The sequence below is a fragment of the Mastigoproctus giganteus genome, chromosome 9 (genome assembly GCF_048544385.1).
Source record: "Mastigoproctus giganteus isolate SK-2022 chromosome 9, ASM4854438v1, whole genome shotgun sequence".
NCBI classification, from domain to species: domain Eukaryota; kingdom Metazoa; phylum Arthropoda; class Arachnida; order Uropygi; family Thelyphonidae; genus Mastigoproctus; species Mastigoproctus giganteus.
This window is the reverse complement of record NC_143583.1, coordinates 37434058-37458695: the sequence shown is the minus strand read 5'-3', so window position 1 is coordinate 37458695 and position 24638 is coordinate 37434058. Positions and strand designations below refer to the sequence as shown.

Below are 24638 nucleotides of genomic sequence, written 5' to 3'. Positions count from 1 at the left end.
AAATTTATCTTAGCAGTTTAATTGAGACCTCTATGATTAACCAAGCATATCAGAAACGAAACGTCAGGAGTGGTGCTTGCTGTAGTAGAACCAACATAAACTATAATAATAGAGTTTATTATATCGTTTTTAAACTCGGTAAGGTAGAAACTCTTTTCGAATAGAGTTTATACTTTATTTTTTCATATAAAAAAAGTATAGTTTTTATATATATACTACTTCTAAAAAGTATTGGGACACACATACACACACCTCAAATAGAGAATAATGCTAGTTTTTCTTGTTCTTTGGAATTTTTGGCAGTTTTATCATGTATTATGTCTATAGAAGTCCATGAAAATACTCTCTAGAAACGAACTCTGATGGGCCGATTTGCACCTTGTGTGGCTAAAAAATTCGGAATATCTTTGAGGACAAAGCCTACTCCCTCCATCACTGATCGGCTAACTAGAGTCCGGAAAGACTGTAGTTAGCCGATTACTGATGAAGGGAGTTGGGTTTATCCTTGAACGAAGAGAAAGTAGAGGAAATGTGGTGACACCACTGTACTGTCATGGAGAATATGAAATGAAAGATTGTAGGCTATGGAATTCATGGTTTCAGGAAGAGACCAAGTATGAACATCCACAGACCAAGTATGAACCAGCTGAAACAACTGGTTCACACTTGTTTCTTTGGACACACTTGTTTCTATCGTCCAAGTGTTCACACTTGGACGATAGTGCTTGAAACCATGAATTTCATAGCCTACAATCTTTCATTTCACAGACTAAGTTCAATCTTTCATTCCACGGACTAAGTATGAACCAGTTGAAATAGCTGATTCATACTTAGTCTGTGGATGATAGTGCCTGAAACTATGCAAGTCGGGAAAGACACCACTCGAAATTCCGCTTCAACTTGGTGATGGTCATATTAAGCTGATACGCAGCTGCTTCATAATTGAACACAAGGCAATGCAACTTCCCTCTGACGGTTGAAGTACTGACGGGTATTCCTGATTCCCTAGAACACACAGAGTTTCTTGAGTAGTAGTAGTCCCCTGGTAACTTAGTTGGCACGATACATCGCTGTCTGCCACTCCTTTGGAGAGATGTGTTCGAGTCCCATCAATGGCCGGAGGCATTTGTAAATTCCTCTTCAATGGAGGCTGCAGTTAACCAATTTGAGGCGGAGGGATACGATTTTCCCTGTTATTCCGGATTTGTCAGCCCTCGGACCTGCTTCGTGATTTTTCCGCACGAAGTGCCTCTTCCATACGCTTCGTCGAGCGCATTCCCTTGAGTTTGTGAGACGGTCCAGACTTCATTTTTTTTTTTTTTTTTTTTTTGTGGAGTGTCACTGTGGATTATCATCGTTGTTGGGTTTAGGCACATCAGCGACGTAGACCATATTGCGCCGTATATATTTTGTATGTAAATTTCTGCCTTTTACGGTCGATTTGCTTGTTTACTGGAAGAAAAACCATGAAAACCACGAACACCTTCGCCTAAGACCAATTCAGTCAGCCAAGTTGAAAGAGAGCCATAAAAATTTTTCATGTTACTGACGGGATTCGAACTCGGACCTTTTACACACGGTATAGAGAGGACGGTGATTATGTCAACTGTGCCACCCACAAGGGCAGGTACCACTGACGAGCTCTCATCTTTGAATAACATCTGCCACAGAAGATTTCGTAAGGTTCAGACGAGTCACAGCTGCATGCATTCAAAGGAACTGACTACAATGAAAGTCTGTAGGTTCCGAAGCGCCACCCGTGCCGGCTTCTAAGGTACTGCTATCGACAGGTACACCCACGAGATTTATATTGGTACATTTGAGCGGACACGCATGCGCGGTAGAAGACTTCTAGCATAGTACACGATATTCGTGGAGTATCTAAATACGTTTGGTCATATTGGGAACATTATGCTTGACTGGGCGTTCTTTGGTAGGTTTATTTCTTTTGCCGGACAAAACTACCTGAGGTTCCGGGAGTACAACCAATGCTACCCACGCCTGAGTCCGACTTACTCATACACGGCGTGAAAAAACGCCCATAAAAATTCTGTTCTTGACAGCGGATCGAAACCCACGCCTTTTCCATATGGTATGGAGCGACAGGATTGTAACCATTTATGTTACCCTGCAACCCACAAATTTCGTTTCATATACAAAAAAAGGTTATCACTAGGGTTGCCGGGTGTCCGGTTTCGACCAAAATCGGCTATTTGCCACTTCTAACGAAAGAACTTTTTTGTTCCAAACTTTGCTCATGTGTGGGTGCGTCCGATATTTTTATAAAAGCCATTCAACGAGGTTATCTACTTCGAATTGACACGAATAGGCACAACCGGAATTTGCGGATATATGAAAATTGATAGCTGCCAGATTTCTGAGGAGGTACCCTGTCAATAGTAGTTACTACCCAGATTGGCATTTTAAATACGAGGGTAAGTCAAAAAATAAGTTACAATTGACCATTGTAACCTAAGAGACATTATTGAGGTATGTAACATTATGCAATAGAAAGCACATACCTTGCACTACTTTTCCACATAGTCACGAGTTGGTGTAAACACTGATCGGAACGTGTGATTAAACGTTCGATTCCCTGATGATAGAAATCCACTCCTTGGTCGAACTGATGTTTGCACCTGCTCATCGTTTGCAAATCGTTGTCCCCCTAGATGTTCTTTCAGCTTGCCGAAGATGTGATAGTCACAAGGCAAAAGACCGGGACTGTACGGCGGATGTTGTCATACCTCCCATCCAAAACTTTGGAGCAAGTGTCGTGTTGTGCGTGCACTGTGTGGCGTGGCGTTGTCCTGAATGAGAACAACACCTTTGCTTAACTTTCCAGGCCTCTTGTTTTTCATGGCTGTTCGCAAAGATCGTAATGTTTGGCAGTATGAGGCAGCATTAGTTGTGCCTTTTGCTATAAATTCCGTGTAAACAACTCCTTCACAGTCGAAAAACACAGAGGCCATGACCTTTCCTGCTGATTTGAATTTCTTCTGCATAGGTGATGTTGTGTGTCTCCATTTCATAGACGCTCTCTTCGTTTCTGGGGTGAAATGGTGCACCAACTTTTCATCGCCAGTGACGATGTGGTGTAAAAAGTCATGGCCTTCCACAGAATAGCGTTGAAGAAAGGCTAGAAGGCTACCTCGAACTTGAAGTAACATTCTAGCTGATGTGCCATTATGAATGCTTGCTCCTACACAACTGTTACCGCTACGTCAACGGAACTCACCTACCAGGGAGCGCACGATATGAACTCCATTCCGCGCAGGCAGCACACTTGTTGCGCAATTATACCAAGAGATGGTGGCAGGTGTAACTTATTTTTTGAATGTCCCTCGTAGCATTCACACAGTTTCTGCAGATATTCATCAGTTCCCTGATCAGATTTCTAGATTCTTTTAGCGGGTGGACGAGCTCATCTCAACCTTGAACAGTAATCCGAAGGCTGCCTTCCAAGTGATCGCTGCTTCCTAGTTGCGGTGACGCCTTGGTAGCCGGGTCCGGAGGTTATTTTTGAGGGTAGGCCTACTACTCTCCCAACCTCCTGTTTATTCTCTTATCTCCACTCTCGTCCTTGCATCAATCAGCTCATTTTCTGTTGTTAACGATCGATAAGGGCTGGCCACCCAAAAACCTGGGTTGAAGGAGGCAGAACCACAGAGTTTTCTTCGAATAAATGACAAATGGCCCGCCAGCTTGTGGAAAGGAAAGGAGACAGTCTGGAAGTCTTCAGGTGATCTTTGCTGGCTGGTTTATAAGTAACACACATAACACAAAACGTGACAAGCTCCGCAAAGATGCTACATTTATAGATGAGAAATGAATTCTGATATATCTAAGGGACTCCTAGAGATTCCCTAGAACACACATGAAGTTTCCTGAGCAGTCTCCAGTGTAACTTAGTTGGCACGGTACATCGCTGTCTGCCACTCCTTTAAGGAGATGTGTTCGATTCTCATCAATGACTGAAGGCATTTCTAAAGACCTCTTCAATGGAGACTGTAGTTAACCAATCTCAGGCGGAGGGAGTACGATTTTTTCTGTTATTTCGGGTTTGTCAGCCCGAATAACATGCAGATTGGCCTGTGAACACGATTTATACAGTTCAACATATACACTGATATGAACAACATGCTCAGTGCTGTTCAATAATTAACAACTATAGTACAGTAATAATAGTTTCCTGAATAGTTAAGCAGAATCGAGCCATCTTGCTGGGTTAATCTGAGCATCTTCTGTGGATACCACTGCAGTCCAAGCAAGATATTTAGAATTGGGCAAGATTATACAAGAATTTATTGACTTCGTTTATCATATACGTATTTTTAAACGAAAATTAAGTCCACTTAAAATTCAAAAATGTCTCTAGATTTTTTTCTAGAGAAATAGCTTTGTGAAATGTTAACTTGCATTTTTCAGTCCTCCTGCATAGATTTCTAAATGGTTGACACAATTGCAAGTCCTACTATATCAAGTTTATCAAGTATGTATATATATATTAAGTGATCACTGAATTAGGACCACCTACCTAATACCATGTTGGGCCACAATTCACACGGATAACAGCCGCTATTCGCCTGGGCATTGACGCCACTAGATGTCTGAAGATGCTGTAGGAATCTGCAGGCATGCTACCTGCAAGGCTTTCCACATTGTCGGAATAAATGACGGCTGCGTGTCTATACGCCTCACTTCCTGTCCCACAGGTGTTCAATTGGATTGAAGTCAGGCGAATTTGGAGGCCAATCACGAGGTTATATCTTCATTGTGTTTCTCGAACCACTCATGCATTGTGCGAACCCGATAACAGGGCGCATTATCGTCTTAGAAGATCCCGTTTTTATCCAAGAAAAAATGCAACCTGGTAGGGTACACATGGTCTCCTAATAATGCCGAGAGACCTCACCAGTGTCTGCTTGGATAGCACAGTGTTATCGTCACCGTCCTCCCAAACGACCGAGTGGAAAAGGCCCGGGTTCGAATCCATGACGCGAAGAACTGTAATGGGCTTTTTTCATAATATGGCGGAGTTAGTCGGTCTCAGACGTAGATAGGAAGGTTTTTCACCTCAGAAATTGAGGTTTTTTTTTCGTCCAGCAAAACAGGCAAATCGACCAGAGAATACGCGCAATTTACAGACATAATAACTAAATGGATATATGTAAGAAATTACGGGTGGCCCTAATATAATAGTCTTGAGGGGTTTTTTTTTGAGACCTCACCAGTGAAATGTTGGTCCATACACACTAGAGGTGATATTTCTTACCAGAAAAACGTCCTGTATTAAGCAACACCATCACCTGCCTGGATATCGGGCACCACGAAAGTGGGTCCATGTACTCATGCTGCTTGCGCCACACACAAGACATCCGTCGACATGTTGCACCAGGTATTTAGACTTATCTGACCAGCACACTCGTTTCCAGTGTCCAACAAGCGTGTTTTTGACAGTACAGCATTCGCTGTGGACGATGATCAGCAATGAGGAGAGGAGGTATCTCTTGGGTTTTCTGCTGTGAGACTCCATACGTCTCAGTGTGTGCCGATCGTTATTTGGGACATTGTTCTTGAATTCCCCATATTGTATTATGATGTCAAGTGTCGCAAAGCGGCCTGTAGTTGAGCCCCACAAGCGCTGCGTCCTTTGCTCACCATGAAAATCCACCTTGCGTAATATTTTACAATTCTGTGGGCGGGAGGTGGTTTGACCCGTTCAACACCATTCTTTGTACACTTTAAACCCAGTGAGCCGTGAGTAATCGATAAGACCTGCCGTTTCCATATGCAAGCATCCGACGCACGAGCTTCCACAATCATGATGGCCTTAGCAGTCCTTGTGTCATTAAACAACATATCAACCAACCATCCACAATCATTTTATTTTAAAACTGCGTGATATCTTTTCCATGTCCCATAACTGCTACTTTATCACTTTGATTTGCACGATCAGATGCAAATTACCATGCATATTAGTGTACATGTTCGGCTTTTTATACTGCGAGCTGTGCGGTATAATTCATTACGGATGGGATGGTCATAATTCAATGACCACTGAGTGTAAACGTATTGTATATATATAACATTGATTGATACTTCATTAATACTTAGCATACTAAGTATTAATCAAGCCTTCGACATACACATAAATAACATCATCTTTATAATAAACGTTAGGTAAAAGAAATTAATATTCATGTAGACTGTTGTGACCACATTGATGTTAATCGGGCGTATTTCTGCAAATAGGTTTCATAACAACAAGACTGCAGCTAAATCCAAGAAAATGACAGCCCCTAAAAAAATAAATATTTAGTTATGATACTGAAAAATATGAATGTTGTAATGGTTATGACACACGTGTTTTGATGAATATGTGGAAACTTATTTCCACAAATACAGTTTGTTATATATTGATTTGTTATTTAATGTGATTCTCTGAATAGAACGAGAATCACATTAAATCTTAAATATTCTGCTACATATGAACAGATGAAAGTGTCTGAGGTTGTTGCTTGGCACGTAAAACTAATGCATAGCAAATGTCAGCTGGAACACTTCGGCAACACCCATATAAAATAAGGCTATTAAGAAATAAGCATGATACTCTCATCTGCAGCTTGCTGACAAATCATGGAGTCTACTAGTGCAGCCTATTTCTTCTCCGCAGTTATTTGTCTTTCAAAAATATAATTTAACGTGAATACCATTATGAAAAAGGATTTTACTTCCACCGAAACATTTTTATACAAATTTCTTCATTTCCATTACTGACAAATATTTGGAAAAGATGCTAAAAAATAGTCTTAATGTAATAAACAAGTTTGCCTAACCCGGCCTACTGCTGAGTAAGAATTAAAGTATTGCCTTTTAATATTTACTCATATCTTCAAATTGGATAATTAATGTTTTTAAAAAAGTCAAGGTATTCAAGGATGGTTGAGAATTTGTATTATTAATGTTAAGAGTTCGAAATATAATTACATATTTAGTATACTTCTGCAATATTCAAAGTACTCATTTTATTTTATCTGGAGGCGTACTGGGTTCTGGGATCGAGTTGGATTGCAAAATGCTGTGGAGGCTGGTTATAAAGATCAAAATTAAGATTCCGGTTTTAACATTCAGTGGTTAATTTATTTAATCAGTAAACTGCCATTCTAGTGGCGTGATTATTTTAAATTATATGTATCTCTCTTTCTCATTTATACCACTTGGTTCAATTTTTCAAAAGAATCAAGGAACAGTTAGAAAAAATGAATAAATAATCCTGTCTACATTTGACTGCGTATTTCGAAAGTGGTAAAAAACACACATAAGAATCTTTCATTTTTTATTGGCTCATTATTGTGTTTATAATACCCTGATTTAGAATTTCAGTTAGTCATTTGCATTAAATCGATACTAAATCAATTACTTAATTTCGTATTAAAAATTAACTCATTAAATTCTGGTTAATATCATAAAGTACTTGATTGACATGGGGAAGGAACGTCACCTGGCTGACTTGGAAAAAGGTATGATTGTCGGGTGTAGGTTAAATCCAGTTAGTATTACAGAAACTGCGAGTCTTGTGGGCTGTTCGCGGAACGCTATGGTTAAGCTTTTCCAACAGCGGACGGATATTGGACAGAGCAGAAGTCGCCGAGACAATGGCAGGCGCTCAAGTTTCATCGATGGTTGTGGTGAACGTAATGCTGTCCCACCTTGTGCGAACCGAGAGATGGAAAACAGTGGAACGGCTGACCACGTTAACCAAAAGATGGCTAACGGTATTTCTAAGACCACGATCCAACGAATCCCCCTTCCGCATGGGCAACTGGAGTAACCGCCCGGTTAAGGTATCCATGCTTACGGCTACCCTTCTCTAATGATGCCTGATGTTTGCATCTCAACAGCGTCACTGGACTACTGAAGACTTGAAAAAAAATTGCCTATTCCAATGAATAACGTTTCCTGATGTGCCTTGTGGACGGTGGATGGAGGGTACGACGAAAACTGTGGCGAGGAATCACTCCAATATCCTGGTCCAACAGAAACAGGCAATGGAGACAGTCTTTTTGAGACGAAGAATGTTTTCCTGGGAATCTTTTAGCGCCCTCATACGCCTAGACCGCACTATAAATGCTAAAATCTACCTATCCATTATGGCTGATCAGATACACTCCTACATAGTGATCTTCTCGGATGTCACAGGTGTGTTCCAACAGAATAATGCGCCCTGCCACGTGACCGATATTGATCGAGAGTGGTTCGCCGAACACGAAAGTGGCTTCCAGGTGCTGCCTTGGCCGCCTAATTCGCCGGATATGAATTCCATAGAATATCTCTGGGATTACGTGGACATGGTCCAACACGTTTCCAGCAACGCTAAGAAGCCTTGTAGAGTCCATGTTTCGCCTTGTGGCGGAGATACTGGCGACAAGAGGAGGGTATAACCCACTATTACGTAGGTGGTCATAAAGCTTTGACTTGACAGTGTATATTCAAGAACAGATTTGTTAAATTATAAGACATTCGTGCCCAAATTAAGCCGTTAATCGTATATTTTCATATATTCTCACTTCAGTTGGCTAGTAAAATTCAATACTTTATTATAAAGATGAAGATCTTCATGCCTCCATGGCTACTGTTGAAAAGGGAGCACTAAAGACTCTGTAGCCGAGTAGTCAACTATAGGTTATAGTAGTACACGCGTTTGAGTTAACCGGAGGAGGTTCAAGACTATATGGCTGCTAAAATTGGAATTTTCTTGTATTCTCTCTATCTTGTAAACCCCTCTGACCTTATGTAGTCATTTTTATGTATAAAAGCAATTTTGTTTTTAAATATATCATGAAAACTAATGAGGCAAATTAATAACACAGTTAGTGTTATAATTGGAAAGGTACGATTTTTGGCAATGTGAATATTACAGAGGGTGGTGCCATGGCATATGTTTCAATTTTGAGTTTACTTTGTTCGTTTTCATTCTGTATTCTTCTTTTGTATATATTGAATCTTAGTTGCTGTTTCAATATTAATCTGAAGTTTTTATGGTATTCAGGTGGCCTGCAATTGAAAATGTGATCTCAGCACATTTTCTGAAGATTAATTTTTTAGAGCTAAATGATTTAGATAGTTCTCAGGGTCTTTTTGCGGTTTATTACTTTTTATTGATGATGCAGTTATCTGTCTTTTTTATAGTGTCATTGTACCTATTAAGAATGGTTCTATAGATAAATAGTTCAAGATTAGATAAATGATAATCCAACTGTAATTGGATAATGAACAATTCTACTTTATCTCCCGCAAAAAAAAGACTGCCTTCAATTGTTCCAGTGATAATAATCCGTATCCCCACAGATCAGATCAGAGAACTTTGAGCACGGAAGAAAACACCAGTAAAGATCTTAAATCCAAAGTTTCTTAGGATATTGATGCCCGATGGTCTCAAGAAAACCAATCCACTCTTTTACATTTGGACTAGTTCTTGAAACTCCTGAAAAATTCCTCACTTCTAGCAAAAAAAGCCTCCTCCTCTCCCCTTAACCGTAACTCCACTCCCTCCTACTTAGATGTTCACTTTCTATTGCACACCTCTTATTGGACCTCACAAGGGCATTGTTTTTCTAGAATATGTTTAAATTCGCTTCTTTCTTAAAGTACTAGGACAGAGATTCCCAAACCTGTGATATTGGAACTTCCACTGTCTAAATGCATAATAAGATATTTTTAAATACGATTTTCTTGTAAAATGTAAGTATTTCTAATGATCAGGGATATCTATCATTTTTACTAAGAAGTATACTATGTGGAAAATATTTATTTATTTATTCAATTTGAGATCATTGTCTCATTCCTACTTAGGGTATATTATAAGAGGCCCTCAATAGGACCTGCAGAGACTAATCCTACAAGGAAAGATTAAAGGCAAAAGAGCAAAAGGAAGACAAAGAAAAAAGTGGCTTGATAATATCAAAGAATGAACATGGGGGGTCTTACGATACAAGAACTTTTTCGCAAAGCAAGAGATAGAGTTGAGTGGAAAATGTTGGACTCCAATGTTCAAGTTGAACACGGAACCTCAACCCTGGATAACAATGTATTATCAAGGAACTCTACGTCTGTTACAAGTCAGTTATGAGTTACAATTGCGAGGTTATAAAACTCAAAAGATGGTCACTGTATAGGTAAAAAAGACTTGTTTTACCTTAGGTTTTTTTTTTATTAATTCTAACTAGTTAGAATCATTTGTTCTAGCTGGCTAACCGCCAGATTGGGTTCATGTTTTTTTATTCAGCACTTTTTGAACGCACGAGCTAAGATCTAACTGCTCACTCTAGAAAAATTGATTTAGCAAATCTTTAGACATTTTTAGTATACATTGAGTTTCATAGCATATTTAAGGACACTACTGACGCTATGCTGCTGCAACAGGATCTGGAAAGGTTGAGCAGATGGGCTGAGAAATGGCAAATGAAGTTTAACATTGACAAATGTAAAGTAGTACATATGGGAAACAGCAAACCCAGAGCAACGTATCAACTCTGTGGTACTACACTGACAGTGGTAGAGAATGAAAAGGACCTGGGGGGTAATTGTGCAGGCAGATATGAAGTTCTCTGAGCAGTACAGACGGGCTGCAAGAGTAGCGCATGGTGTCTTATCAATGATATACAGGAATTTTTCTAGCAGGGATAAGGAGGTGATTATTCCCTTGTATAAGGCAATGGTCAGGCCACACCTTGAGTACTGTATACAGGTCTGGAGGCCTCGTTTCAAGAAGGATGTAGAGCTGCCGGAACGAGTACAGAGAAGGGCAACAAGATTAGTGAATGGAACAAAGGGTTGTTCTTACGAAGAAAGGCTTAAGTTTTGCAAATTACAGTGTCTGGAGACTAGGCACCGGCGAGGTGATCTGATAGAGGTGTATAAAGCCTTGAATGGTTTGAGCATGCTCAATGCTGATGGGATTCTGCCTCTTGCTCAGAATAATCACCTGAGAGGGCATAAATTCAAATTGAGGAAAGATAGATGTAAGATAGATGTGCGGAAATTTGCCTTTAGCCAGCCGGTAGTTGGTTGGTGGAACAGACTTCCATCCCTAGTTGTGGAAGTTGATAGCCTAAATAAATTTAAGGCTCAGCTGGACAGGTATTTCGAACGAACGGAGGGGTGAAGTGGAAGTGGTTTTTTTTTTTTTTTTTTTTTTTTTTTGGCTGATGCTGCATAAGCTTGCTTTCTTGCATCATATGCCTCTACTAATGCTAATGCTAATGCTATTTTCCATTGAAACTTCTGTTACTTAATAGTGATGGTGCCATTGCTTCAATTCTTGAATGCTTAATCACTAATCGTATCTTCCTGTACAATGATATTAAAAGTCCTTAGCGCTTAAAGAACATCCGTTGTGCCAAGACAAATTTCGCCTACTACCAATCAAGTACGGTGATTGTACACTCACTGACCAAAAAATTAGAAACCGTTTAAAATTGGCGTCAAAAGATAAATAAAAACGGGATGCAAATGTAAGTTGTCACTGGTATGGTTATAGGTTCTTTGTTATCATGATAAATACTGTACAGTTTCCTCTGGCTTCTTAGTCGATCCGGTCATAGGAAAGACAGGTGATCTTTCCGATCTTCGTAAAGGTGTTATTGTTGGAGCACGTTTAACAGCAGCCACAACTGAGAAAGCAAAGTAAATCACTGTTGTGTGGAAAGCAGCCATCTCAAAAGTTTATAATAAGTGGAAGACAAAACGAAAATGGAGCTCTGAAAGGAAGAAATACCGCAGAAAGTCGCTTCTCCAAGAACGAAACTGCGGGAATTTATGTGTACCATTATGTGACACACAATGGTACACATAATGTGACACCATTGTGTGTAGGGGCTATAATTCGGGGAAAAGCTGAGCGACTAGATAATGAATAAAGGTTTATAATTTTTTTGGCCAGTGGGTGTATCACAGTTCATCATTGATAAAAAATACGACAGGTGAACAAAATAATGGAAATAGTTGTGATAAGAGTTACAGATATGAACTTATATCATGATGGGTAACCCTTTGCTTTTAAAATAGTTTGTATACTAAATAGAATAGTTTCAAATAAATCTTGTACTGTCTTAAGAGGTATATTGGACCATTCTTCATGGAAAATCGTTTCAAGCTCTTTGGGTGATTAAGGTGAAGGAAATCTACTTCTCACTTTTCTCTCCAAATACGCTCAGAGTGGCTCAATAACGTTTAAGTCTGGTGATTGTGCAGGACATAAGAAATGCTTAGCCTCAATTTCATGCTCCTCAAAACCAAGATTGGACATATCTAGCTGTGTGTATTATCGTCTTCAAACATGTCATCCTTTGGGAAAAACAATGTTTGCACCACGGGATAATTCTTTAGGTGATGATAGAACCTAAACAATACTAAGACATTGCTGCCTAAACCATTGTTAATCCTCCTCCATGGTTGACAGATAGCATAAGACAGTCAAAATGATGCGCTTCCGTTGAATTCGCCAAACAAACTCTCTCTGGTGTTGGAAAAAGTGTGAATAGTGTTTTGTCTGAAAATATGACATGTTTCTAATCATCAAGTGTCCAGTTTTGTGCTCCTTACTCCACTGCATCCTCTTTCTAGCATTACCACCACTACTGGTAATGCTAGAAACAACGAGGGTTCGCAATAGGCTGAAATTTATGGCATAGCTGGGATCTGCCACAAATTTGAGCTTTATGAAGTTCTCGCCGAACTCTTTTGCTAGAAACTGGATTGCTGAGACTAACATTAATTCCTGCATTATTTTTGAGGCAGTAGTTTTATGTTTTCAGGTCAGAATCCTTTTTAGTGTGAGTCAGTCAGCTTTGATTTTCTGCCACAATTCGTCCTATAATATTTTGTTTTTTCGTACTTGGTGAATGTAGATATCACTTTCAATACAGTTGCTCTGGATATCAGTGAAACTTCCCTCTAACGGACAGCCATGGGGAACGAAAATGTGTCCGTTAGAGAGAAGTGTCCGCTAACAAGAAGTCTGAGGAAGAAAAAAAAAAAAGAAAGAAAGAAAAATCGTTAAACGTTTAATGTAAAATTAAATTAAAATATATACAGATTTTGTAAAATATTTTTGTAAATAATATACAATTACATACACAAGAGATAAAGAAAAATCGTTAAACGTTTAATGTAAAATTAAATTAAATTATATACAGATTTTGCACAATATTTTTGTAAATAATATACATACAATTGTGCTATGCATATTATGACTTTATCTTAAGAAAAATGCATACAGTAATCACTTATTTTCTTCTGCACCTTCTTCCGGCTGATAATTTTGTTTTCAACATTTGTTTGGAGTGAAGAAACCATCGAAAGTCCTTCCGTATCTTCTTCAGCGGCGAAAAACATTTTTAAACGATTGATTTGTATGAGCGCTTATTCTATTTTCATCGGTGGTTCGTCGTTAATATGTTCTTCGACAGAATGACCTCCTTCCATTTCTTCATCCTCATGAGGAACTTCTTGAAAAATATCGATGATAATGTCGTTGATATCTAGAGCACCATCTTCCGTATCTTTGTAGCCAGGGTCACTTGTAGCGGAAGTATCGTGCATTATCAATAGATGTTGAAGTTCTTGTTCTTCTTGGTGCTCCACATTGCTGTTCACAACTTCAATTTTTGCGTTTGAGAAGCCAGACTTTACAAAACAGTTCACGACAGTTTGTTTTCTAATTGCGTTTATTGAAGAGGAAATCCAGTGAATCGCATCTAGGATGCTCATTTTCTTTGCAAGGTCACTCGCACATGTTACATCGTTCATGTTTGCAATGAGATGTCTTAAAACACGTTTTCTGTAGTGAAGTTTAAATTTTTTTATTATCCCTTGATCCAAGGGCTGACACTCTGCAGATGTGTTTGGTGGCAGAAAAATGATTTGAATGTTGCACAATTGAATGTGCGGGTGAGATCCAGCATTATCCATGAAAAGAATAATTTTTCTGTTTTGACGAATCATGTTTTGGTTAAATTGACTTATCCATTCGCTCATGATATCTCGTGTCATCCACGCTTTTTTATTAGACTTCTAGTCAACATCCAAAAGTTTCAACTTTATGCCCTTGAAACAACGAGGATTTTGTGGGTTTCCTATAACAAGAGGTTGTTCAAAGTCTCCCAGCATATTTGTATACAACACTACAGTCAAGCGTTCCTTAGAAATTTTTCCGCCCTGGCACTTTTCGTTTTTTTGACTCGTTGTTTTTTCAGGAAGAGCTTTTAAAAAAAACAACCCTGTTTCGTCACAGTTGTAAATATCCTTAGCTTCAAAATCACGACATAAATCTTCCAATTTGACGGTCCACTCTGTTACAACCCCAGTATCAACAGATCCACCTTCACCACTTACGGTTTTCCAAGACATTTTATGCCGAGTTTTGAACTTGTCTAGCCATCCCACAGAAGCTTTGAACTCATTTACTCCCATAGATTTCGCAACCTCCAAAGCTTTTTCCCTAATAATAGGCCCATTAATGGGAATTTTTTTAGCACATGCGCGACAAATTTGAAGTCCAACAGTTTTCGGGAATGATTTTTGAACCTGATCATTTCCGTGTTGCCAAAATTGTTTGAGCAGTTCATTTTTTTTCTTTAGGATGTCGCTTACCTGCATCTTCCCGATTTTGAATTTTGCAGCGAGATTGCGAACACTATTTTTTTGCCGATCATACGCATTAATGAGTTCGAATTTATCTTTTAAAGTTAAATGTTTACGAGAAGACATTGTGCACTTTACACGACACTGAATAAAACTGAAAACTGAAACTGAAAAGACGAAAGGCCGACCACATTCCCCTCCCCCCGCACAGTAATAATCAGAAGTTTTACACGTGCCTTAAAATTCTTGAAAAAGGGTTTAGAACCGCGACGTAAACCTTGATAAAATTCAGAGAATCGGAAATAGAAGATAAACACACGATTGAGGCAATACGTGGAAGAAAAGTTCCTAGAAAAAGGGCCGTGAGCTCTCCCGCAGTCCGTTGTGGGGAGATCAAATTAAGTGCTAATCTAAACGAAACAGTGCAGATTGCCTGTCCGCGTCCGTTAAAGAGAATGTCCGCTAGACAGAAGCTGCAAACACGTTAAAACCAATGGAGGTGAGTTGGGGAATTTGAAAATGTCCGTTGTAGAGAGATGTCCGTTAGGAGAAGTTTCACTGTATTAAACAAATCTTGAACTGTTACGGATTTGTGTCACGGATACATCTGTTAAACATGCACCAACAATTTGACCCCTTTGATCCATTAGAAAAACTACTACTTTCATAGCAGGTGTTTCCATTATTTTGCCCATCCACTGGTGCACCGTATCTCTATTACAGCTTGGAAAGTGTTTAAAACTGCAAATCTCTATCGCAGTCCCATAACGTTCAAATACTGTATCATTCATTAGTCCAAATGATTTACTTTGATTCTGCGTTGACATTATTTTTCGTTTCGTAAGAGGGCTTTTTAAAAAAAGTAAAGTTACATGTTTTTTGAGGAAATAACGTGCCTTCTCCAATAGTGAAACAGCACACGAATAAAAGGCGCATGTATAAAGTGTCTTTTGTTCCTGTCACAATATACCTTTGGCATAGGTAATTAAAACAAAATGGCTGCTCTACTTGAAACAGGACAACTGCCAATTTTTTGGCATGACTTTTGGACTATTCAGTCCAGAAGTCATGCCAAGAAATAACACTATCCCCTACAACACTCTCTGAAGACAAAAGTGATTACAGCGTTACAGATGAAAGGTAATCAGTGGGAGTAATTTGCCCGTTCAGAGTGATGATAGGATCTAAACAATATCAAGGATCTGCTAAACGTGCTTGTCCATCAATCATCAGTTACATTCTTGTCCATTCTGACTCTCTGTTCAAAACTTCGTAAAACACCCGAAAGAGAACCGAATCAATGATGACGATGAAGTGAAATATTATGTTGAAATCTTATTGAATGGGAATAATCTGACAGAACAAGGTTCCCTGAATTTTACGACAGAGCCACTACCTGCAATCGTAACATGGTGGGATAAATGCCTGAATATGATGGTTGACCATATCGAAAAGTAGTGCACTAAAGTGCTTCATTGGTGTATTATTTCGCTGTTCTGTAATTAAACGTCTTTTTACAAAAAAAATATATTACTTTACAAACAGCCCTTCCGCATTAATGATATTGGATCGCCCAAAACAACATATAATAATGAGAACAGTTGTAATATTGGAAGTCTTCCAGTGATTTCAAGGGCGCTTCGTTGTTAATTGTCATTAATGATACTATTATTTATACGTTTATCTACTTATCAATTTATTATAAATTTAGAATCAGTCTTGCTGCCATTCTTCTTTCCATTCAGCAAAAAGGGTTGGTTAAAACAGTGAAAACTACTTCTATGTGATTCAGTTTTTTTAATACCAATATCCCCCCTCTCTGTCTGTCTGTTTGTCTGTCTGTCTATCTATCTAATCAATCCTATTCATGAAGTGAATATCCTGAGTTTGTGTGTGTAATGGACACATATCAACGCTGCACCCATTTACCAATTACCTGCTTTAATATTAATAGAATTCCTTCCTCAGACACCAAATAAAACATTCACCACAATCGTTTCGCCAATGTTATTCCAGATAACATATTCTAATTTAGCAGGATTCAGAAGGCTACAAATGTTTGACAGAATTTCATAACCAATACAGAGACGTTTTCTCGTTTGAATTAATTCTACATTTACAAAAGTTCTAACTACTATCGTAGAAACATATATAAAATATTGAATAAAAAGCCACTTCACTTAACTACATTAGCTGAAGTGGCATTTATGTCATTTCAACCACTTAAAGAAAGTGTTTCGACATGCATTAAAAAAGCAGTAAATGACCACGTTGAAAGAATGCTGGGTCACATCGTAACTCCTTGTTGATGGGAATGTATATCTGAAGATTGTTTATGGTTGACCCTGTTTAGAGAGCAATGGTTGTTGGAGTGAGATTTATGTATTTGCTCACGTCATACTTAAATCTGTTTAGAAAAATTCTTAACAAATAAATATATTGATGCTAATTCAATAGCTAATTTTTATCTATGTTTACATGTAGATTCATGTATAAGATATATGTCAAATTGACGTAAATCGAATATACGTCATAAATACAGAGATATATATCTAATATATCTAAATGAACATGTTTGCTGAAATGTGAGAAATTTGTTTGTTTTTGTGAAATACGACTGAAAATATTTATATATGATAAATTCAACAGATATTTCACAAAAACTACATGGAATTATGAAACTTTCCTCATCCAGAAACATTTGCTAATTTGACGTGTGCTTTTTTTGTTCTAGGCAGAGATTTGTATCGGTAATTGTGTACAAATGTAAACAGTTTCATAACTTATACAAATTGTGCAAATGGTGCTGATACATGTATCTCACATGCACCGGCATAAATTTCAATTTCTAATTCTGTACATTTAATATACCAGCTTATTTCGCATTTCTTCACAGTCGTACTACTAAAAGTTCGATTAAATTTTATAACACGATCTAATAGTCATTTATCAAGAAACACGTAGCACCCCAAATAACTATTTTGCAGTACAGCCATATCATGAATAAAAGTGTCGCTAAATAAAATTGTACACAACGAGAAGAAATAGGGTCACTTGAAATTTCCTCGTACTTTCATGCAAGCACCCAGATCACGCCCTATTCTGAACAGGGGACATTCTACGAAAAGTAATGCAATACGCAAGCCTTTCTTGAAAATCTCAAAACCAGTTCACGGCAGATTTCCCCGTCTTGCTGGAAGAGTAAATCATAAATCAGTCGTTAAGGCAAAAGAACTACTTTTTTTTTTTTTTTCAATTGAGTATGCAAAGAGGAATTCCATTTAGAAATTCGTGCCGATATAAATATTTCATAATTACTAATTTCAACATTATTTAAATAACTAATTCGAATATTTAATTTGCACTTTAAAATAGTTTTTCTTTCCATTTCTGTTGCTTTTTTAAGGATGGATGTTGTTATACTAGAAAAAAATATGTTGATTTTTCAAATAAATTCAAGGAAGAACTAGACAAACTGTTGGAATGGATGGACAGGTGAAGTGGGAGGGCTTTTTTTTCTTTTTTTTTTTTTGGCTGATCCTATATAAGCTTGCTTTCTTGGATCATTTGCTGCTACTAATACTAATAATACTTACTAATTTGTGTAAGAGACAGCCCTTTAGCTGAAAATGAAAAACTGAAGGTTGGGAAAGAAGCTAAGACAATGGAGAATTGCCACTGGTAAAAAGAGAAACATACATTAAAATTTTATATCAAGTAAGTATTAATATTAAAAAAAAACAGGTAGTAATATCCAGAAGATTCACCGCAACCATTATTGAACTACAGGAAATTATTTTCAGAAATACTGTACGTTTACAGAATTGGCTTTACTAACTGATGGTATACGTATATTACATATACACTTTCTACCTGGATATCCAACGTTGGTGTTGTTGTGTTTAAGGCGCATCAGTGACTTAGACCAGCGTTTCCCAAACTGGGATCCGCGGACCCCTGGGGGTCCGTCGACCAGTTTCAGGGAGTCCGCGAAATGGTGGTAGACCATATATATATATATATATATATATATATATATATATATATGTTTGTTATATATAGGGGTCCGCAATTTTTTTTTTTTTCTTTTGAAGGGGTCCGTAAACTTTTTTTGATTTTTGAAAGGGTCCATAGATTTCAGTAGTTCGGGAACCACTGACTTAGACCATATCGAACCATTGTGTATTATGTGTGTACAAGTAAGTCTATTTACGGTCGATTTGCATATTGTGAGGACAGAAAAATCCGAATAACTGAAGAAGGAAAACCACTACTCCCTTTCCCTAAGATCGGCTAATTACAGCCCTGATTGAAGAGGCCTGTAGAAATTCCTTCAGCCATTGACGGACTCGAGCTCAGACCTCTCCAAACAAGTGACGAAACCACTGAACGGAGGATCCTCCGACACGGTGTCTGTCCAGTACTGTACCGCGATGTCTCCCAGTCCCAGATGTGAATAAATTTAAGAGTTCGCCCCGAAAACTTAAGATTATTAACAAAATATTAATATATGTTTTAATGCTTAATATTAATATAACAACAAGGTACTGTATCTTTTAGTTCAAAATTTACCTGATTAATATTATTACTTATTGTAATGATTAATATTACAACTCTATCAGTTAGTAGGAGTTAAATTAAAAATGTTACATTTATGATCAAGAAAAAGAACTCGCCTCTTATAGAGGCAAATTCATTTTTATCTTTTTTTTTTAAACTTAAGTGTTAGGACTTCAGCCTCTAAGACACGATTCTTACTAGTTAGGTGTTTTATTTGTTTTCCTATCCATTCTTTTTGGTTTCCTCTGTCGTGATGTGGCTGTTTTTTTTTTTCTTTTTTCTTTTTCTTTTGATGTGTTATGTTTCCTTGAGTGCTGACCTTTGCAAGATTGGTGTAGCTATCTTTACACTGGAGATTAGTTTCGATTATTTTAGTTTTTCCTTAGTGCCTTCCTGTTTGTCCATAGGGACTACTGTAGTTTATAGGTGTCTCTTAAAATTTTCTCCTTATATTTCTTATTTTTGGTCTGGTTGTTATAAGTCGATTCTTCCAAATAGTACATACTAAGAAAACATTCCATTATCGTTTAAAGTGAATTAAAAAGTGCATGTTACGTATTGTTGCCTTCTGTGCGTTGGATTTCCTTGCTCTATGGAGTGACATTTTTGATGAGTTTATTTGTTTTATTATTAGCATATTTTTATAAAGGGCTGTTACGTTACCTTTTATTGATAAGGTGATTCCTAGGTTCTAACTTGAGCTTTGTATGCAGTAGTTCATTACTTCATTGTAATAGTTCATTAGCGAGAGTTCGACAGTTCATTGGAGTAGGTCATTAAAACAGTAGTCAACTAGTAGTACTGAAATCACTGTACCATGTGCAATTGCACAGGCACACCGAGAATACACCCAATTTATTGATGCCTTATCGACTTAGCTTCCTCGAGGAAGCCTCAAAACAATTCAACACCCAATCAACAAAGCTGAATCATAAATACTGAGCAGGCCTCCATGCATGTTGTCCAGGCCACGGTAATGAAGTATGAAACAGTACCGAAATGCCACTGATTTTTTTTATTTATTTATTTATATTTATTTTTTTGTAAGTTCTGGGAGTCATAAGTTTACTTATGGCTTAAAAAATCGCAAAAAAACTGGAATGAATGGAAGAAAATTTAGAAGTGAAAAGTCCAGAACGCCAATGAGACGATATTGTTGTTATTGGGTTTTAGGCACATCAGCAACTGCAGCTTTGGCCATACTGCACAGTACATAACATATCCGTAAACTGAATGCGTTCTATGGTCAGTTTTCTGTTTGGTGGATAAAAAAAACAGAGTTTACGGGAGAAAAACCATGCCATCCTCGCCGGAGAGCGACTAATTCAGCCACGTTGTGAAAAAGACCCATTAAAATTCCTCGCGTCATTGACGGGATTCGAACTCAGGTCTTTTCCATCCGGTGTGGGGAGGGCCACGATTATACCAATTGTGCTACCCATGAGAGTGCGAGACGATATGTCTCCTTTACTGGCTAAAGCTGTCACAAACAAATGAAAATTTAGGGAGAGTAAAATGAATAAAATGAAGGTCGCCTGATGAAAAATAAATGGACCTACTGGGAAAGAATAAACAAGAAATTCGGCCACCGGTGCACCATCTTTTCAATCACCAAAATATCTAAGCACAACTCAAAACGTCCTTTACCTCTTATAAGAAAGACTTTGAAAAACAAATCCAGACAACATGCAAGATATCCTTGAGGGTAATTGATCACTGTTTTCTTAAATATTGAGATATCATGTGTTAATGATAGTAGAGTTATTGATATCATTACCATTGCGAACTGTGAGTGGAGTAGAGTACTGTAACTCCACTCACAGTTTGTAATCTACCGGTTCAAATCTTGGTTTCCATATCGCCTGAGGGCTTGGTGTAACTCAGGAATGGTACTTGTGAGCCAACAGTGAGTGAATTTTGCTTTTTGAGCAGGAAAAGAATCACTATTCATTGTTCAATGGGAATGCTGTAAATATCCATTATCGTCCATTGAACGTCACTTCATCCAGGGACTTCATTATCTTCTCTAGAAGGTCTTGTTGATCAACTTTGCATTTGTATAAACCTTTTTCACAAAACACTAGCTCAGTAAGGCATTCGTAGATTCTCCAGCACATTATGAGTGAAGCATGACGGTGACCTCTTTCCATTTTGTAGAGTATTATTGTCTCTAGTACATGTCCTGTACTTATTAGCAATAAAGAATTTATTTATAATCTGGGCAGCTTCTTGAAAGTTGTGGGCATAAACTCTTTAATTTTATTTATTAAAGTGTTCCTTAAATGGTGAAACATATTTTGCCATTCACATTTAACTAGTGCCAGTTGTAGAGGCACTAGTTAAAAGGATGTTTTGCTCTGAACTCATAATTTCCTTGGGAAAAGTAGTCAACACAACTCTAGTTATAATTCTAGATAAACTTTCATCATTAGGTTTGATTTAATCAGCCGAGAATTGTTCTTAGACCAGATAATCCTACCAGCATATTGCTGTCTTCGAGAGAGAGATTCTGTATCTCAATTTTCAATAAATAAAATAAAATAAATTATCTCTTTATAAGTGACCAGTTCCTGCACGTTAATAATTTTGAAAACAAGAAGAAGGACAACGACCTCCGGACTATATTCAAAATCAGCAGAGAATGAAATATTAATGATTGATTAAGGGACGTCTAAATACTATTGCATGATACACTTTAAGATATGATTTCGTGGAATTAAAAAAATAGAGACTAAAACATTATGAAACACTTAAAGAAAAGTGGTTCCATATTTGTGATCTTAAATGTGCAGTGAAATTTGCATATAAATGTTATAGGAAACCGTACTGCGAAGAAGAAGGAACGTTACACTTGACAATTTTTACTATCCTAGGCAGCACAGCTGGCTTCACGACCATAGAATAAATTTTCAGAACATAAAACCAGGCGCTCATTTTTTAGCAATGGACTACAAGAGAGATGGAGTGTGTCTGCAGTTTTCGATTTCTGAGGAATCAAAATTTCAAAAATCTTCTGAATGTACTTTGTATTTATAAATTAAAAATTATATCCTAATTGTATATTCAGATCCTTGAAGACTCCCTATTTTCCAAGAGGTTTTATTAGACTTTTTTTTTTTTCTGTTTTCCTTTCTTTCTAGCCTGGATTCTCGGGTGTGAACGCAATCAATCGATAAATGGCGAAACTTGTCGCAGAGTCTTCCGGAATGCTGAGCTAGTATTGCTTGGGTACCGTATCGAGATACGTGTTCGAGCTACTTTCGAATTTAACATAAGTGATTTCTGTTGTTAGAAGCAATTTTCGAGTTACGCGACGCATTTCGAGTCGACGTCAATTTGTAACTGATCCATCAGCAGCTTAAGAAATTTTTAAGTTGCACAAGCATTGCTGGAATATTTATAAGGAAATTTATAGGACTGTTACAATTACATGTGGGAAGGCATTACATATCGATCGGTATTTGTTGCTATACGTTTTATACAATATCAAAATTTCTCTAGAGTAAAATAAGAGATGTGACCAAAAAGTTCGGGGACTGAACCAATATTTTGAAAATAATGAAAACTGCCATCTGTTTGGATGAATCCCCTGCGAAGTAATTTTCTATATACAACGATTCTAAAAGTCCACTATTTTATCCGTTTTCTCGAAATATGACGCGCAATCACCGTAGAATTGTTTTGTAGTATTCCTGGTTCACTCTTTCACTACGGGATAAATTCATAATGAACAATGTCCTGTGCAACAAAAAATACGATAAGCATGGGCTTCATAATTTAGATTGTCTTGTTTTTTTTTTTTTGGGTCTTGGAGACAGTGAAATCTTCTACTGAGAGTACTAGGCTTTTGTTTACATATCAAAGAGCCATATGACTATTTTTATTATTACTATTATTTTTTTTTTAGGCCACCCGAATAATTAAATTCATCTGCCATGCTGTGTATCTTACGTCTGTAAATTACATGTGTTGTATGGTCGATTTACCTGTTTTCCTGGACGAGAAACCCGAGTTGCCGGGGAAAATACCTTGCTATCTACGCCTGAGACCGACTAACTCGGCCACTGAGTGAAAAAAGCCCATTAAAGTTCCTCGCGTCATCGACGGGATTCAAACCCGGGCCTTTTCCACCAGGTGTGGGGAGGACGGTGATGATACCACTGTGCTACCGCGCGACATTTATTTAAATATACATATATATACTTTCTGCTCGGATTATTTTATGAAATGCCCTCGTTTGTAGAACACCGGGTGGAAAAGACCGAAGTTCGAATTCCGCCAATGACGTGATGAACTTTTACGAGCCTTTTTCACTTTTCAGTTGGTCTCAGACGAGGTTAGTATGGTTTTTTATCCCGGAAACTCTGGTTTATCATCCGGCAAACAGGCAAAGCGTTGTTGTTGTAGGGTTTTACGCGCGCACAAAATATATGTTACTGATGCGCGTAAAACCCTATAACAACACACACTGCTGTATCATTGTGTACTATACCGAAAAGTAGTACTAAATGTCTCGCAAAATGAATGATTTTACATGTAAATATATAGTACATTTATAAACATGGCACATGTGGTTTTTTTTTTAAGTCCGCACCCTATTTTTCTTCTGCCCTTGTAGGGACAACTACCGTCGGAGAAATATTCAGCAAGTACGGGATTTCTGAAAATTTAGGATTTTTGAATTCCAAATTTTGGAGGTTCTATTGTATAAGAACGACACATTCGCTAAGCGTCACCAGAAAACGTCACCATGCACTAGGCGTCAGCAGAAATTTTTCCAGGTAGGAACTAAGATGTTTATGGAGGAAGTACTACTTTATGAAAGCTATAATACGTCTTGCTGTAAGACTAGTAAAAATGTATGAAGTTAAGTTGTTTACGTTTTCTAAAATCCAAGGGGCAGGTGTTCCGCCCTTTCCGACACCCATGCACACACACACACACACACAGACATGTCAACTAATCAACATGAACTGCGTGGGAACATGTGGAGAATGGAATTTTGGACCGATAATATCACCGTAACCTTGAACTTGGGATATTGATGTAAGCAGCTAAAACACAAGGAAATAGAGTTACAATAGCCAGATGAAAGGCCAGTTTTTGCACTTCGGAAAAGATAAATGAGTCTTAGACTGGGATTTCGATTTTTTTCCTTTTTTTTTTCTATGTAGCTGAATGATTAGTTACTTCCCTTAAGAGTGAGTAGGTCATTAATTTTTCTTTTTCTTTATCCGGTTAGGTAAATAAATAACCTTTCTTCCTGGTGGAACTGATGCACCTGTTACGCTGGCGTAAATACAAAAAAGTTGAAGACAAATGTATACGAAACAATTTAACATTTTCTGTTTTTTCCTTTGTTACTCGATTTATTTGAATTATTCCAAAGTGAAGTGGCCAAAGCGCAAAATTCTGCTAAGCGGCAATTGCAT

At 37.7% G+C, this 24638-nt stretch overlaps 1 protein-coding gene across 1 annotated transcript in view; it reads right to left on the bottom strand.

Annotated features, from left to right (window-relative positions):
* LOC150080151 (sodium/potassium-transporting ATPase subunit alpha-like) overlaps nucleotides 1-24638 on the bottom strand; it is a 265285-nt gene that overhangs the window by 175862 nt on the left and 64785 nt on the right. The gene's annotated exons all lie outside the window — the stretch shown is intronic.